This window comes from Cuculus canorus, chromosome 2 (assembly GCF_017976375.1).
Source record: "Cuculus canorus isolate bCucCan1 chromosome 2, bCucCan1.pri, whole genome shotgun sequence".
NCBI classification, from domain to species: Eukaryota; Metazoa; Chordata; class Aves; order Cuculiformes; family Cuculidae; genus Cuculus; species Cuculus canorus.
Window position 1 is genome coordinate 19,556,128 of NC_071402.1, and position 12,305 is coordinate 19,568,432.

The 12,305-nt window shown below is 40.6% G+C and overlaps 1 long non-coding RNA gene across 1 annotated transcript in view; it reads right to left on the reverse strand.

Annotated features, from left to right (window-relative positions):
- The window catches only part of LOC128851410 (uncharacterized), a 35,328-nt gene that overhangs the window by 17,866 nt on the left and 5,157 nt on the right, over positions 1-12,305 (reverse strand). The gene's annotated exons all lie outside the window — the stretch shown is intronic.

The window sequence follows — 12,305 nt, forward strand, 5'->3', positions numbered from 1 at the left end:
GTGTCCACAGAAATCCATTTATAGAATTACAAATGTTATAAAACCAGGCATGAACTAAACATTAATCCCAATTTTGCTGCTTTGTTGCAAATAGCAGATGCATTACACCATAGCTTTTCTAAATGAAAAGTAGAAAGTCTGTATGCTTACAGGATCAGAGGAGCCAACCAATGTTTAAACTGTAATGAAAATTAATTTCTGAAATAATAACATGGTTTCTAAATATTCCTAAATAATGTTAGGAAGCAGATTTGATATTCAGATCCATTTTTCCTTATAAAAAAAAACTAGTCCCTAGAACTTCTGCCTGTATGGGACATTTGTTTAGGCAGATTATGGTTTAAAGACTTTTTAGCCAGATGATTGCTAGCCTTCTTTGTGGGTGTACCATTTAAAAACAATGATGACAGGAACATGCAAGTCCCTCCTTTCTCTTTAGAGTTACTTTTATAGTGAAACTAACATAATTGTTTGGCACAGCTTGTGGTATTTGCTTACAGTAGGTTTCAGCAGGCTATATTTCATTTTGTCACAAGTTCTCTTGGGTCTAGGCTAGAAGCATGTTTCTTTTAACCCTACTGATACTACAAAAAATAATGCAGTGTTATTTGAGTATTGTAAAAACAAATTTTATTTTTAAGTTATTTTTCAGCAGAGGTATAACTTTAATATGGGATTGAGGCCAGATCCTGCAGACTTGCCAGTGTCTAACTGCTGATGAACTGAGTGGCAATCATTCTTGTAATACATCATGCAATTGTGGGATTAGATCTTGATGTGGGTTATGTTTGCATTCCATGATGATTCAAGATCAATGCTTCGAATAAATTGAGTGAGTCCTCTTGACTCCTATAAACTCAATTTAGGCCCTCAGTAAACAGTAATGATATTTTCTCATACTGATTTCTAAAACATCTATACCAAATTTGTCCAGGAAAATAATAAAAAATTAAGGTATAATAAAGGGAATGTACCATTTCATATACTTAAATGCATTCAATACACTTTCACAATTTTGAAACTAATAATTTGAATCATAGAATCACTTGGTTGGAAAAGACCTTTGAGAAGATTGAGTGCAACCTTACCTGTCCGCTACTAAACCACACCCCTGAGCGCTTCACTTACCCATCTTTTAAATACCTTCAAGTACGCTGACTCGACCACCTCCCTGGGCAGCCTGTGCCAGTGCCCGATAACCCTTTGGGGGAAGAAATTTTTCCTGATGTCTAATCTGCATCTCCCCTTATGTAACTTGAAGCCATTTCCTCTCGTCCCATCACCTGTCACTTGCGAGGAGAAACCACTTCGCTACAACCTCCTTTCAGGTAGTTGTAGACAGTGATATGGTCTCCCTTCAGACTTTTTCTCTAGGATAAACAACCCCAGTTCCCTGAGTTGCATCCTTGCTGCAACTTGGAGTGCTATCTCCTCCTTCCTCTGAAGTGGCAGACCGAAAGCCTCGCTAGCACACCAGGCCTCAGACACTGGGGTGCTATTCCCAGACTTCTTTCCATCAAGCCTCCTTCATATCTAGTTTAAAGCTCTGAATCTGCACAGGTTACCACCCAAATCAGTCAGAAGGCCCACTGATCATTTAAGGTCTAGATTAATATAGCAAATCAGAAAGACATGAGGAAAACAAATTTGTAAAATAGCAATTTTTATAACATATTTTTACTGGTGAGGATTTTGAATGTCACCAATGGGTACACAATAATTGTATTAATTTAAGTTACCCTTAGTATCTAGAAGAATTCCTCAGTAGATGATTTTAAAAGCTTTGCCTTTATTTCGGGTAGGAACAGCAGGGCAGGACATAGCCTTTCAGCTATGCTGGTAATTATGGATATACAAGGACTATGGGATTTAATCATATATCAGAAATATTTGAGCCCGATCCTATACTCTTTCCTGGTCTGAAGCTTGCTCAGCGCCTGCTTTGGTCGTAAAATCCTGCAGTGCAGGCAGCACTGTACCCCAGGCACCTCCTCTGGGGAACAGGATATGGAATCATCTGACAGTCTTCCTCCTCCTTCCCTGCACTTACACAGATCCCTGTCCTGCCAGTGTGTAGCTTTCCTCCTTGCCAGTGAAAGCAAAAAGGGGTCAGTTCCCAGTTCCCACTGCCTACTTTAACACTAAGTGCCTGTGGGGAAATGCAAGGGGACTCTGCCACGCTGCATCCCTGCTTCCCCCACACTTAAAGTCCAGGAGGCATTTGGTGCAATTAGCGGTTAAATTGTGTCAAGGGAGTAACTGTCAGACGTGTGCAGCAGGGGATTGCTGGCTGGGTGCCTCCAGCAAGTTCGGAACAACACGGTGTGAGCCAACACATATCTCAGCAGGAGTTTTGCCGTTGTGCCAGGCCACAGCCGAAGGGCCTTGTCCAGACAGAATGGCAACGTCAGTGAAACTCAGATGAGTCTGAACAAAAAGGTAAGGGAGGCTGATGTTGTCTTTCATCGTTGCCTGTAATGTAAATTCATGGCTCAAACTGACCCATTTCTCTCAGCTAAATAACCGAACAATAAATCAACAGCATATTTGACATGGTTGAGAATCCAGGATCAGTAGAAAATACTTTCTTTTTTATCTTGTCTACTTTTAGAGAAAAATCAAATGAAATTACAAATTACAGTGCAAACAAAATTATCAAATCGGATGCAAAATGAAGATTAAAAATCTCATTTTCTCTTTTTACATTTCTAAACAACAATAAGGTTCTGCAGCAGACCTACAGACACACATCTTTTTCTGGAAGTGGAGCGCTCTACTTCTGCTCTTTACATATTTGAGTGTCCTCAGAAACTTCACAGCTATTGTATCAAAGAAGTGTCACTGTTACTTACTGACAGTTGTGGAAAATATGATACTACCAGTGTCTGAAAGTAGATGCCTAGATAAAAAAAAAAGAGTAATTTGCCTTTTACTTGCCCCAGGTAGCACAATTATCTTATTGAAAGGGAATGAGAGGATGGTAATAACATAACTCGTTCAATGGGGGATGTTATCAAGTAGAAATGTAACTGTCAGGAATCACATACATCTACCACAAACACACTTCTCCAGAAATCCTTATGCTAGTGATTTAAAAGCCATCGAAGACTACATGATCTCTGTGATTACTATCAGAATTTACAGCATTGAAAGCATGAAGCTTTATCATTTTCTCCAATTAATATTATCATCTATTGTTTATGTGGATTGGTATTTCAAAGCCCTGTTCAAGACTGCATTGCAATAGATACTGAAAAAAATAGTCCAAAGGCCTTGTCTGTGTTCTTAGTTCAGGCTCTAAACCTTCCTGGAGAGTATCTATGCAGAGGGCACTGCTGGATAAGCGTCTAGCCAAGAACATCAATAAAAGCAGAAAGGAAAAAGGGCAGGAGGATGAGAGTAAGTATGATATGACCCTTGGCTTATATTTATTGGTACTGTGAAGCTGATAGAAGACAAGGCTCAGAAGGATAAGACCAAAACATAAACAGTAAATCATCAGTTGAAAAAACAAAAGCCATGTTTCTGGTTCCTCTTTGGTGCTATTCATGTTTTCATGGTTTTCATGAAACAATTTATATATGAATACCCATATACAAATTTCTAATTATTTGAAACAGTACTTCAGTACTGAAAAAATACAGGTATATCCCAAATTTTATTATTAAAGCAACCTCCGAGGAACTAATATAACTAGGATAAAATACAATATAATTAGGATAAAGGACATTCTAATATTCTTACTTTTTACAATCAAATTTTGGGGGGAAATAGTATTCATATTTCTGTCATTTCAAAGGAGACTATTGAGGCAAAAAGTCTCTGTTCTGACCATTCTTCATTACTGTTACTTGTGAAATACAGTAAAAATTCAATCCAGTTATCCTCAGCTTAAACCGTAATGCTCTGCTAACATAGTTTCAGCTCTTGCCTTAAATTAAACAGCTACTGACATGGGCAATTCTATACCATTTGCATTGTTTTTCTTACTTCAGTGGCAGTTCTGATGGATTTGTGCTGCATATAGCAAGCATGGGAAATCATATTATTTTGTCCAGCAGTGCCTTGGATCACATCTGCACCCTAGATATCCTTTTCCTAATCACTTTGTGTCTGCCCCCCGCAGGGAGTTAGCACCGATCATCACCTCCCGTATCATGTCTCACTTGGCTACAGCACATACAGCGCTTTAAGGCTCATACCACGGAGCCTTTGGGCATGTTCTAGACTTCATCTCCCTCTCCACCATGGTGGTCTCTCATTTTGTCTATTGCTCCTGTGCGAGAGTTCTTATAAATGTATGAAATTTGTCCTAGCTCAAATCATCACATTTTGACAGAAGCATGTGGTAATTGACAAATTGATTCAAAGGGAGCAGCTCCTAAGAACAGTATTAGATTCCAGGTCAGTGTGAGCTTATCCTCTTAACGTTAAATGTCACCAACCAATTTCAAGCTCACCAGTCTCTGCAAGATTGTGCTTCAATTCCTAGGAAACTTTCTGATATACAGGTATCACTGCATCCTTTGTCTTTCCCACACTGAAGAACAATTGAAATCAGACTCCCCTCTGTACTTAGAGCAAGAACAGAATAAAAGTAGCTCAGAAATAAATGTTTACACCTTAGAACAGAAAAACTCAGCTAGATGTGCAAGATAAATGGGCAAATACTTCTCAGACACCCATTTTATGCCTCTCCAAGTGGCACTTCAGTCCAGCTCCCCAATGAAATGCTGCTTCTATCTACTCTGTGCAGCAAATGCTGTATACTACATAAATATACATAAGGTACTGAAGAAAATAAGGCAAGATAATTAAATTATTTTTCTTGATAGCTCTGGGAGGTGCAGAATTCAGAAATAATCAGCCACTGAATAGCATTGCTGTTTACTATCTCACCCATTCTGACTTAATGTGAAAAATGCCTTTCTCAGATTGATTATACCTGTATCCTTCAGTTTAAATGATGGTTGACTGATACCCACTGAGCCGAGACATAAGTGAAGAACATCTGCTCTCAAGCAAAAAAGTGTTCAAAACTAGGTAGGAGTCACCATGTATGTGGCCATCTCAGAATAATCTGACTTCCTTGAGTATTCATATTTCAGCAATATCACACCAAATACTAAAACAACTGGGATTATTGATTATATCAGGGATCATCTAGCAGAAATAGCTGCACGGGACCTTTTTCAGGACTTCACCACTGCCTTTTCCCAAGCTCTACTGCAATCTGTATAGAGTTTATGTTATACAAAAAAGGCACATGGTACAGTAAGCTACAGTTACTCAGCTCAAAAGGTAGCATTTCAGGAGTTATAACAAGGCTGCTCTAAACTTTGACACTGGATCAAGTAATAAATTTCTTAGAGATTATCAAAATATGTGTCTTGCTATATACAGACGTTTTATGAATTGGATAAACTAGACCTATATAGCAATACCAGATTTCATTCCAATAGAGCTCAGGCACAGCTACAGTCTACCACACACAGGATATTTCAGGGCCACTTAGACTGCACATTCAGAAAATAATAGCCTTCAGTGGGAGTACTTGTTATGGCAAAGCAGTTTAGTAATAGTTTCTAGGTAGATTTTTAATGTGTTTACACTGTATTTTAAAAGCAGACTCAAACTGCATTTCAACTCAAATGTCCCGTATTTGCCAAACTGTTTGGATGCAGAGCTGAGTCATGAGTCTTGGCAGTGCTCTTGGAGACCCTGGGGAGGGAAGCTTAAATCCAGGCAGGCACTGGGCACAGGTCCTTCCTTGCACCTCCATCTCCAGTGTGGGCACAGGCGTGGATGTGCCTGCTTGCCATGACTCTGCCCCTATGTATCTCATAATTTCACACAGTAATTTCAGATGCCTCAAGTCAGACAAGTCAAACTAAGGCTTTTCAACTTATATAGGCATGTACACAAACATCTGAGGCCATACAGTGTTTTAATACGCTTTCTGGCTCTCACTTCACTGAGTAGTACCGACAGAGATCTGCCCAGATCACACAATTCTTATCAGAAGTCATATTAAATAAATGTCTTGCAGAAAAAAAACATCTTCCTTGAACTCTTCCCCACTAGAACTGAACACACTGTTCCAGCACACATCTTATGCTGTGTACATAGGCAAGATCACTCTCATATTTCAGCTAAATATTCCACTTCTTAAGCACTGGTTCTCTTAACCACAGTCCTGGTCTAAGAACTCACATTGGGACATTCAGTACTATGGGTCCAAAGTATTTTTCTGATAATTGCTTTCCAAAACAGTTTCCTATCCTGTTGGCAGAGCTTCATTATTTGTCCCAGATGTTTTTTAATTTGGCTGTATTTTTTTTAAAATGTTACTATTCACTCGATCTAATAAGTCTTTTTTTTTACAAGATACGCTTCTTATAAAGGCATTTTGATAGCTTTTGGTTATATTTTTAACCTTTGATTTTTGTTGCCAGAGTCCCAAATTAATTATTCTCTTATTTTGCCCAAGACTGACATGAAGCAATGCATCTCTTTTGCTCTCTTCTATACATTATAATGATATTCATAGCCTTCTCATCTTTCATTTTCCGGTATTTCTTAAAGATGATGAGAGATTTTTTCAGGTAATTCTCTGAAGACTTCTAGTGTACACTATTGTTATGAAAATGTTTAGCTCCAGCTCATGTTCTTTTTAACAGAAATGTTTGAGTGAGATATGCTGATACGCTATACAACCCATGCGAATAGAAAAATAAGATCAACACATTTGATAAGCAAAGTAGTGTGCTATTCTGCTCAGGGAATTTGAACTCATTTGAACTAAGGGCAATCAGAATGGAGATCATTGAATGATGGAATTATTTATGTTGGAAGAGACTCCTAAAGGTTATTTTATCCAATCTCTCTGCCATGGGCAAGGACATCTTTCACTAGAATAGGTTGCTCAGCTTAGAACCTAAGTTTGAACACTTACAGGGATGGGGCTTTCCAGCTTCTCAGGGCAACCTGGTCCAGTGTCTCACCACTCCTATTGTAAAAAAATTCTTTCTTGTGTCCAATTTAAATCCATTCTCTTTCAGTTTCAAACTATTGCCCCTTATCCTGTCACTACATGCTCTTGTAAAAAGTCTCGCTCTGTCTTTCTTATAAATCTTTGCTATTGAAATGCTGCAGTGAGGTCTCCCTGGAGCACCTCATTTCCAGGCTGAACAATCCCAAATCTCTCAGCCTTTCTTCATAGGGGCGGTGTTCCAATTTTTGTGGCCTTCCTTTGTCCCTGCTCCAACAGGTTTTTCCTGTGCTGAGGCCTCCAAAACTGGACGTATTATTCCAGGTGGGGGTCTCACCAGAGCAGAGGGGAAGAATCACCTCCCTTAATCTGCTGGACATGCTTCTTTTGATGCAGCCCAGGATATGGTCGGCTTTCTGGGCTGTAAGTGCACATTGCTGCCTCCTGTCAAATTTTTCATCTACCAACATTCCCAAGTTCTACTCCACAGGGCTGATTCCAATTCATTCATCCCCCAGTTGCTATTGATACTGGGGATTATCCCAAACCAAGCGTAGGGCCTTGCAGTTGGATTTTAATTCTATTCCACATCTGATTTCTAAAGCAGACAGCGTACCACCCATCAAAAACAAGAAATGTGTAAGTAGCATTCATACACATTACATACACATATCTGATATTCAATGAATATTTGTTTCATCTTTAGCTTTCTTCTATTTTTGCATTCATCTATTTGTTTTACACTGATTTTCCATCTGTAATCCTTATGCAAAAGCACTTTGTGTATGACATTTTAAGTGCAAATTTATTTGCAATTGTCTAATTTTCCAAGTTCTCTAATTTCTCCACCATTTCTAGCTGTCATATCCATACTAATATACTGAGATGTATGATTGCAAATGAATAAGCATTCATATTCGGCCATGCTTTTCACTTTTCTTGCTAACCCATATATTAACCACTTGGTTAGAAAGGAGATGTTTAAAGATCTCTAAGTCATTTACTTTTAATATACACGATCTCTAATGTTTTCTTGATTATTCCCAGCTTCATGTGCCTTCACAATCTTCCAAACATTTACCCGTTTCCAAACTCTGAAAATGTAATTTCAACACTGTTCTCACATTTTGGATGAGAAAAAAAATGTCAAAGCATCACACGCCTCAGCTGGCAAAGTACAGATGCTGTCTAGGTCACAGACATAAGTGTTAGCAACTATCTGCCTGCATTATTGAAATAATGTAGTATCAGGATAACAGATAGAGCTCAGCTCTGCCCTCTGCCCCATTCAGCATTTTTCTTTGACCTCAGAAGGAGATATGATCCAAAAATAAAACCTGCCCTATGGTCAGTGAAGCAGCATAAGGTTTTGTCTGCACATTGTTGACCTCTGGAAGACCAATGCCAAATGTAAAAGAGAAATTCAGCGACTTTAAACTGAACTTAGATTTAAACATCAAAACTCTCAAATTCAAAATAAGTTTGCAAGAAAGCCACCTAAGCCTAATGAATATAAGGTCACAAAATGTCTCCGATTTTCATCTCAAATGTTCACAAGTGCTATCTGTGCTATAACAACTTGAAGCTGTCCTGGTCTGAGCAACAAGCCAGTGCGGTTTTGGACCAGCATATTTCAGGTGATTCAATGAGTGCAGAAGCATATTTCCCTACGAAATCAAATTTTGCAAGTATATAGGACACAAACGAATGACAACAGTATAAAACACAACAGCAATGCACAAAGTGACTGCTTATTGGGAATGCAAATAGTGCAGGAATCATTGTTCAGCCTTTTAAATACTACACCAAAAAAAAAAAAAAAAAAATCCAACTACCCAAAATTCTAGGTTCCACTCCTTTTGCCATCTAAGAGACTACAGCTTCTGACTGACTAGAAGTCGAGCTTTCTTTCACTCTGTGACGGACTGGTCAGAAGTAAAACAAGGTAGGAGTGGAAGCCTTCTTGCTGAAGCTGAACTACTACACAGAAAAGAAGGAGAATTCATGGGACCACAAAGGCAGTATGCAAGGCTGTACCATGCAGAAGGTCTCAATTGAGACTTGGTCTCTGTTGGCAGCATGAATAAACCTCTTGTGCTGAGGTATGTACCCCTGTATGTACTGCTATACAATCCCTCTGATTCTCTCCTGGGTAAAGTAGTTTTTTGCTCGTCCTTCTAAAGTACCTGATTCTGAACAGAAATACTTGGGCACTTGATTAGGATGCCGAGACCTTTACTGGACTTCTCTGCTGCTGTTATGCTTACAGGCAAAAATACAGTAGCAAAAATACTATACTCCAAGAAAACAAACTGGAAAATTGCATTTGCACACGTCTAGAAACAACATACCATTAGGCAGAACAAATAACCTTCCAAAAACAAATTTCACAGAAAGCTTTGCAAAAGCAACTGGTGAAGCTTTTTTTCCTAGTTTAGTTCAGAAAGCAGTAGTACAAGAGCAGAAGCAACAGCAAAACGTTTTCTATGATGAATTCACCCCGCCCTCTCTCCCTTGCAACTTTTTCTGGAAGAGCACTCTGTCTTGAGTGAAGATCTCGGTGGTAAAGCCTGGAATAAAAACTGCTTCATGTACCTTGCTCCCCTAGCACAAGGTCTAACCCAAGGGCCTGGCCCAGCGCCCAGCCTTCCCTGGCAGCTCTCGGAGACGAGGTGCTTCTGCTGAATCTGCAGCCCTCTGCAGCTTCCTGGAGAGCTTATTTTTCAGGAGAGAGTAAAGCAAGAAAAAGCCTAAGAAGATACCGTGTTCTGTAGATTTTCTGAGGCCCTTACGAATGTATTATGTTTTTCCTTTCCACAAAAAATATGGTGTTGTTCAGAGTTACATACAAGTCTCGGAATTTGGTTTTATAGGTGATATCACAGTAGTGCTGGTTTGTAAAAGGTGTCAAGAGGAGTATAAGAGTGATATCACATGACCATGACAAGTACTTGTTCCTCCTAGTACTGATGATTACCTAATGCACACTAAAAATATTTTAATAAGCAGAAAAGTCACTTAATTCCGCTATACTTATTAGATACATAGAGACTGTAAGAGAAGAAAATGTTTGCTTGGAAGTTAATGATTGTTTTATGATCTATGATGAGGCTATAAATCTGTACGCAAAAAGGAGAGGAGATCAAAAGCAATCACATCCTGTAATGAACCCTGAGGCAACACGAAGACTTTACTTTTCATGTCTTGTTTCTTAGCAAGGCGAAAAAATTTGAGCTCAAAATGGAAAAAGATAAAGCAGGCTCCAATAACCGAATCATCAACTCTTGAGCTGAGTTACTATGGCAATAGCACTGCTGCCGCTGCACAGCTTCTTCTTACTCTTTCTACCACTACAACAGCTTTGTAAATGTACACAGGAAATTTCCACTGCACATAGGCCACGTGCAGCTCATGGAAGAAGCTGAAGTCTCAGGTGCCTTGGTTTCTATTGAATGGAAGAACAAATTTGTGTGATTAAAAAAAGTCTAATTTGTAATTATCTGTTTTCCATGGAAATAGTGCTGAAGCAGTAGGGAAAGGTCCAGGATTCTTCCTGTTCTTTTGTGCCTCAGGAAGATATATTCCAGTGCTTAGAAGATATCTGATAAGCACACAGAATATTTAATAGAGGAATTTTAAGCGTTGTTTGCAGCCATAACTATCTCACTTCTTTGAATTATAGATGTTCTTGCCACTGCCAGGGAGGAGGGTATCATCTTTTTGGCAGAGTATAGCTTGGAGCTCTACATAAGTAATGGATTTAATCCTGATGCCAGTTTAATAAATTAGTAATTATAACTCTTTGTGTATGTAACAATGTCCTCTTTCCTTTTCGAGGACTAGATCAATGCATCACCTTTGCTATTACTGATGTCATGTTCTCTGTACCACACCAAATATACAGTTGCTATTCATTATTTTTGAGAAAGCATTTAATATTTACGCTCTAATAGTAAACAGAACTTCCCAACAGGAACCGAGGCCCTTTGCAGGAAGCAGGAATGCAAAGCAAATCTTTGCCCAAAAATACTGTTGCAGAAAGTACAGTTTCTGCAAGACCATTAAGTCCTATAAGCAGACCTTTATGTGGAACCTCAGATGAACTCCATATTGAGAATTTCATCACACTTTTCGTGGAAAAGAAGGCCTTTTCACCCACTGTGTGGATACGCCTACAGCCCAGGCTGCAGGCGTGCTAATGCATGAATGCCCTCCAACTAGACCCACTCTGGGGAGCAGATGAAGGAGTTTAACACATGTGCATTAACCAATACGAGGTTCAACAACAATCACCACGATGAAAGGTAAGAGAGACAACACAACAATTAAAAATACTATGCAATATGGTGTCTGAGAATCCAGTAAGTCTTTACATCTCTACGTGTTCCGTGAAAAGCTGTCATTAAATAATGAGAAGCAGAAAACATCTGACGCATTCTGCTATTTATATAGCTGCTCAGCCATCATTTTCGTACGGGTCACATCTGCCCTCTGTTACATGTCTCTGCGTGAAATCTGTAAATCCGGATGCACGTCCCGTGCTCAGCCTGTCCAGATTTTAACACATTCACCTTCCTGGCTTTGCATCCAGGGGGGCTGGAAGCTGAGTCCCCAGGGTGCAGGGATGCCAAAGCGATGCCTGGGGATCCTGAGGCGATGCCCAGGGATGCCAAGGCAATGCCCAGCGGTGCTGAGGCGATGCCCGGGATGCCAGGGCGATACCCGGGGAGCCGAGGTGATGCTAGGGGATATAGAGGTGATGCCCGAGAATGCCAGGACAATGTCTGGGGATGCCAAGGTGATGCCTGGGGATGCCAGGGTGATGCCCAGGATGCCTAGGCGATGCCTGGGGGTGCCAGGGTGATGCCCAGGGATGCTGAGGCAATGCTTGACGTGCCAGGGCAATGCCCAGAGAACCAAGGCGATGCTCAGGGATACAAAGGTGATGCCTGGCGGTGCCAGGATGATGCTTGGGGATGCCGAAGTGATTCCCGGGGAGCTGAGGTGATGCCTGGGGATGTCGAAGATGCCAGGGCGATGCCTGGGGAGCTGAGGTGATGCCCATGGGTGCCAGGACGATTCCCGGGGATACCAAGGCGATGCCTGGGGATGCCAGGATGATTCCCGGGGATACTAAGGCAATGCCTGGGGATGCCAGGGCAATGCGCGGGAATGCCAGTGTGATGCCTGGGGATGCCAGGGCAATGTCCGGGGATACCGAGACGATGCCTGGGGATGTCAGGGCGATGCCCGGGGAGCCGCGGCCATGCTGCAGTGCCCCGCACCTGCCCGTCGCGCTCGGGGCGGTGGCGGC